Source organism: Herpailurus yagouaroundi, unplaced genomic scaffold, assembly GCF_014898765.1.
Source record: "Herpailurus yagouaroundi ecotype Mexico unplaced genomic scaffold, PumYag 216, whole genome shotgun sequence".
Classification (NCBI taxonomy): domain Eukaryota; kingdom Metazoa; phylum Chordata; class Mammalia; order Carnivora; family Felidae; genus Herpailurus; species Herpailurus yagouaroundi.
Window position 1 is genome coordinate 10,748,584 of NW_024412447.1, and position 5,598 is coordinate 10,754,181.

The following is a 5,598-nucleotide window of genomic DNA, read 5'->3' on the forward strand; positions in this document are numbered from 1 at the left end:
CCCCCCCCGTATCTTTATTTCAACAAGTTTTACACAGATAGTAGGTTTATTGCATAGGGCAGGTGCTTGCACAAAAGACACAGCAAGAGCTGGAAGGTCGGTTTAGATCACATCTACATTATTAATTGTTATGAATAAATTATAGCTCGGATCTAGTTTTTGTTTTTGTTTTCCACTTTTGAAAGAGTTCTGATAAAAGGTCATTTATCTAGCATTCTAAATATTCAAATTATCCAAACAGAAAACTGTTCAAAAACAGTGGTTTAGAATCAGTTAAAAAAAAGTATCTTTGTAGGGTGCCTGGGTGGCTCAGTTGGTTAAGCACCTGACTTTGGCTCAGGTTGTGATCTAGTGGTTCATGGGTTCAAGCCCCACATCAGGCTCTGAGCTGACAATCTACTTGGAACTCTCTCTTTCCCTCTCTCTCTGCCCCCTACCCCACTTACACTCTCTCTCTCAAGAAGTAAACAAACTTAAAAAAAAAAAAAAAAAGTATCCTTGTAATAATGAAGGATTTATCTTCTAACAGGGAGATACCCTCCAAAATCTAACGATGTCACTGTGGCCCAACCTATGTGATTTGGATAGAGTTGTACAAATCCTAATTGAGAACATTGATATAAAAGATCACACTGGCACCTTACAAATGAAATATATTTTATGGCCCATTCTCTCAATAAACAGTGCTTATGCATACTGTAAAGAAAAACCAAGAAACTGGACCCAGAAGATATTGGGCCTGCATCGGGGCTGTTATGGGAAAAAAGACGTCTGTTTAGTTTCAATGAAAAGCCTGGATGTATTCCTGAAACTAATGTAAATTGTGTCCACTGTATTTCAATAAAAATACGATAAAATAAAATATTAGAAAAAGAGACTGGGGAGCCTGGCTAGCTCGGTTGGTAGAGCACGGGACTTTTGATCTCAGGCTTGTGGGTTTGAGCTCCAGGATGGGTGTAGATATTACTTGAAAATTAAAAATAGATCTTTAAACAAACAAACAAACACACAAACAAAAGACTGGGTGTGTTGTGAAAAATGGGTATGTCAAGAGCACTTCAACTTTTGCTTAGAATGACCGTTTTGGACGATCGAAAATTCATGACAGAGTCACAGAAAGATTAACTTATGCAGTTTGGATTCAAAAGAGTATCTTTAAAAAGAGTATTAAATGATCTCTCAACAACGGTAACCTTGAGCAAGTGGCGTGAGCATGGTTCTGTCGGCATGGGAGGTCAGGGTTTCCTATCCAGGGTGGGTCCATGTCAAATAGTCCCATGCTAATGGAGAAGGCAGACTTCTGATACCAAGCATTAAAAACCCCAGAAGAATGTGATTATTTTTTTACTTTTAAATGTTTATTTACTTTTAAGAAGGAGAGAGAGAGAGCGAGAGAGAGAGCGGTGGAAGGGCAGAGAGAGAGAGGGAGACACAGAAGCTGAAGCAGGCTCCAGCTGTCAGCACAGAGCCTGCTGCGGGGCTTGAACTCATGAACTGCGAGATCATGACCTGAGCCGAAGTTGGCCCCTGAACCAACTGAGCCACCCAGGCGCCCCTGATCATTTTTTTTTAAAGACTGGTGAACACATTCAGACATTACCACTTGCTATTTAAATGTAGCGGGGGCTCCTGATGACTCTGTCGGTTAAGCATCCAACTCTTGGTTTTGGCTCAGGTCATGCTCTCGCGCTTTTGTGACTTCAAGTCCCACATCGTGCTCTACGCAGGTAGCATGGAGCCTGCCTGGGATTCTGTCTCTCCCTCTTTCTCTCTGCCCCTTCCCCACTCAAGCTGTCTCTCTCAAAATAAATAAACCTAAAAAAAAAAAAAAAAAAAAAAAGCAGTCAACAAGGCTGTAAACCCAGTCTATATGAAAATGCATTTGTGCTTGCTGTAAGAGTTCACAGCTGGTCTAGATCCATCTCTTGACTGGCCAAGGCCCATTAGACTTGGCTTTTGTCTCTCAGGTATTCAGTAGGACGGAGTCATGCTATATGGATACTCATCTGCACACACCAGGTTAAACGTTAAAAAGAGAAATATTTGAAAAAATCCAAAATAAATAACACGCAAGGTTCTGCCACCTGTTGGCTTCTGTGCCCTTTGGTCTTAAGTGAGCACGATCCAAGAGCTGCGCATCAAGCTTAGCATGCACATCTTGCTATGCTGAGTGTGATTCTGAACACAGTGAGCTGAGTGCAACTTAACAAAGGATTCCACCCCTAAACACAAGTCGTGGTTTTTGTTTTTTTTTTTCCCATCTGCTGCACAACCCCCCAAACCAGCAATTTGATCCTATGGAAAAACAACTCGAGGTGCTGAGATGGTATTCAGTGGCTCATCACCACAATCACAATGAACACAGCACCTGTCCCCGAGGAGAGGGACCGAATGGACAACAAAAAGGAACAAGTGTAACGGTAAGTGCCAAGGTGGTGAGCCAGGCCTTCGGAAAGACCATAAAAGTGTATCCGTGACTATAAGACAGAAATGTGAGGGGTACAGCCCCCAACAACAGTAGGCAGATTAAGAAAAAAAAAAAAAGAAAAAAGAGTTGGCCTCCACACACCCTTCAAACCACACACCATTCCATACGCTGTTCGTTGTCCCAAAAGGGCCAGCTTTCTATCTAGAGGCAATTCAAAGCTAGCTAAAGCTTGAGAAAGTGTTTTAGGATTTAAGAATTTTTATGTATGTATGTATTTATTTTTTAAATCTTTTTTTTTTTTTTTTTTGTCTTTTTATTTCTGAGACAGAGAGAGACAGAGCATGAGTGGGGGAGAGGCAGAGAGAGAGGGAGACACAGAATCGGAAGCAGGTTCCAGGCTCCGAGCTCCGAGCTGTCAGCACAGAGCCTGATGCGGGGATCGAACTCACAAACCGTGAGATCATGACCTGAGCCGAAGTCGGTCACTCAACCGACTGAGCCACCCAGGCGCCCCAGGATTTAAGAGTTTTTAGGAACTGCCTCACCCTCAAAGAAGTTGGGAGTTGTTCATGAAGCAGCAGTTTCAAAATTCCACACTGAAGTGTTCAATGCATAGAAGCGAGGGGCTATCTCCCAAACAAGTTTTTAATGGTGACAGGCATGATCTTGGCCAAATGAACTTTTTTTTTTTTTAGCCTTACCAACTAACTCACTTTCTAACACTCCCAAATGCTACTTCATGACATTTCACCCAGTGAATCCTTCCTTCACTGTCCTCAACATCCAGTGTCCTCAGGAAACCATCTAAGACTGCGGCCGCATAAAACGTACTCACCGGTGCTCACAGCGGCTGAATGTTTGTCCCTGGAAGGCTGACTGCTCCCATCAGCTCAATTGCAGACTTTCTCAAAATTTGGTTTGTTCCTTACATAGATGTCACTTTTACGTGCTACTGGGAATACGGAATTTAATAGTCCAGTACGTTAATGAAATACGAGTGCAAAAAGAAAACTTTTCATGAAAACGAAATGAACGCTTTGGAGAGACTCGACAAAGGAGAGTCACAATCGGGTTAGGCGGGGACAAAATGCCTGTAAAAACGTTGCAGGGGAAATCGTAAAAATGTGGAAATCTGCCATCGGACCGCTTCTGCAGGGATCTTTAAAGTCTCCCTCTATCTTAAAGAATCCCAGCATGGAAATTCTAGATTCGGCTGCCTTATGGGTGCGGTCTATTGCAAGAAAGATGGGGAACGCCAATCTGGAACGAAGAGTCAAAGGGAAGGTCTTGGACCTACATCAAAAGCCTGGCTGCTCGGAAAGTTTTCTTTCCAGCGACAAAGGCTGGAAAAAGCGCCGTGGTCGCCACCTACCGAGGAGGAGGGGGAGGGGGAGGATGGCCGGCGTGGTCCCCCCCGTCTCCGCTGGGGGGTAAAAATCGCAAAATCACTCGATCTTGTGCTTTACAGAACTGTCTAAGCCCTCGGGGCTCGAGTTTGGTAAACTTTGGAGTTTCGCTTAGGTGAACAGCAATGTCTCATCCTTTTCGAAATTCGAGAGCTCAAGTTGAGAAGCAAAAGAATTAGTCGCGGGGGGAGAGGTTTCGGTAACCTTTCTTCGCGGTTGACAGAACAAAACGGGCTACACGGCAGGTTTTCTGCTCTCACTCGGTGGCTTTCCCTCAACTTTCCTTCTAAATGTTGAGTGAGGGGGCGTGAGGAAGGCAAGCCTGGGGTGAGGGGCGGTAAATAAAAACAGGAGAGTCCCCTCCCGTCGCCCGTCCAAAGTTGGGGCAACAGTCTCTTTCAGACGCTTTTGAGGCAAGCTTTTCAAAACTAACAGAAGTTCTTTGTGTCCCGAAGGGTGGTGCGGCGCGGAGGAAGTCCCTTGGCGGAGCACCGAGAGCGGCAGGCCGGCTGGGGCTCCCCGGCCTCTGCCGAGTTCCGGCCTCGCAATCGGCAGGGAATCGGGGGTGCAAGAGTGGGTGCGAGTCCTGGACGGTGGCTGAGGCCGGCTGCATCGGGGCAGTGAGGGGGCGGGGGCTACCCCCGGCCTAGATTTGCGCCCCCGTGCCCCGGCTCCCCTCCCCCACCCAGGCGGCCGCGCAGGCCCCAGGTGCAGCCATGTTCTTGCTCCCACCACCCGCGCCTCCATTGACAGTCCTTGCCGGAGAGGGCCGGGCGCCGCGCTCGCCGCGTCCTCGGGTTCGGGGCTCGCCCGCGCGAGGCTTCCTGGGAGTCGTAGTCCACCGCCCCCGCCGTCGCGTTGGTGGGGACCGATCAGAAACTACAACTCCCGCTGGGCGGCGCTGCGGGTGCGCACGCGCAGCGCGCCTTCGAGGAACAAAAAAAAAAAAAAAAAAAAAGGAGGAGGAGGAGGGTGAGAGAGAAGCTCGGAGAGCAGAGAAAAGGGGCCACCGATCGCCCCCCCGCTTCCCCGCACGCGCTCTCTAGCTGAGGCCGCCCGCCTGCCGCGGTTACCCCGGCCTCTCCCTCGGTCCCCTGTGATCGGATCTAGGTGCTGAGCGAGGCCCTGCCGGGGCGGCCATGCGGCGGTGACAGGAGCTCGGCCGAGACGCCCGGGCCCCTCGCCCTCTCACCTCCTGCCCGCTCGCCAAATCGCCTCAGCCTGAAGCTGCTCCGCCGCGGCTGCAGCTCTCGCGCGGCCCACACTCGCTTCCCTTCTGCTCCCCCGGCCCCGGCGCTGCCTGGAGGCGGCTGCACTCGGGTGAGTCCCTGTAGCCTCATCCCCCGTCCCCCGCCCCGGTTGCCATCGCGAGTAGGGCCTTTATTTGAGACGCGCCCCCTCCGGGGCCTGCACACACTGGGGTCTGGGGGTCGTCGGCGGCAGTGTGGGGGTACCCGACCACCCCCCCCAACCACCCGGCCAGCCGGCGTGGGGGTGGGGCAGGAGCAGACGCGGTCGCGGGGGACGACAGTTGCACGCGCGCGCCTGGGTGCGCGTGGGGGAGGGGCGCGCGCGCTGGCGCTGCGGGGGGGGGGCCTCACGCGTGAGGCCCGCGCGCGAGCGAGCCTGCGGGCTGCGCATGCCCGGCCGCTGATTGGCCATCTCGGGCGGTGCGGGTGCGCGCGCGGTGCCAGGCCCGAGCCGTGGGGTCGCGCTCGGCCTGGTGTCTCCGGGGCTCGTGCGCCCGGGCAGCAGACGCGCCGG

The 5,598-nt window shown here is 50.9% G+C and overlaps 1 protein-coding gene and 1 long non-coding RNA gene across 9 annotated transcripts in view; one reads left to right on the plus strand and one right to left on the minus strand.

Annotated features, from left to right (window-relative positions):
• LOC121017756 (uncharacterized) overlaps positions 1–4,677 on the minus strand; it is a 39,625-nt gene extending 34,948 nt beyond the window's left edge. The window contains exon 1 of the long non-coding RNA XR_005784884.1: positions 3,264–4,677. This is a non-coding gene — a long non-coding RNA (uncharacterized LOC121017756). The remainder of the gene's footprint in view (positions 1–3,263) is intronic.
• Positions 4,678–4,822: 145 nt separating this feature from the next.
• Positions 4,823–5,598, plus strand: part of GTF2I (general transcription factor IIi) — a 109,624-nt gene continuing 108,848 nt past the window's right edge. For 2 of the 8 annotated variants that reach the window (XM_040456183.1, XM_040456184.1), the window contains exon 1: positions 4,836–5,154. The gene's annotated coding sequence lies outside the window, so the exon portion shown is untranslated. Of the gene's footprint in view, positions 5,155–5,598 lie in introns of all 8 variants that reach the window. The other 6 variants (XM_040456185.1, XM_040456186.1, XM_040456180.1 and 3 more) reach the window with 4 other exon arrangements.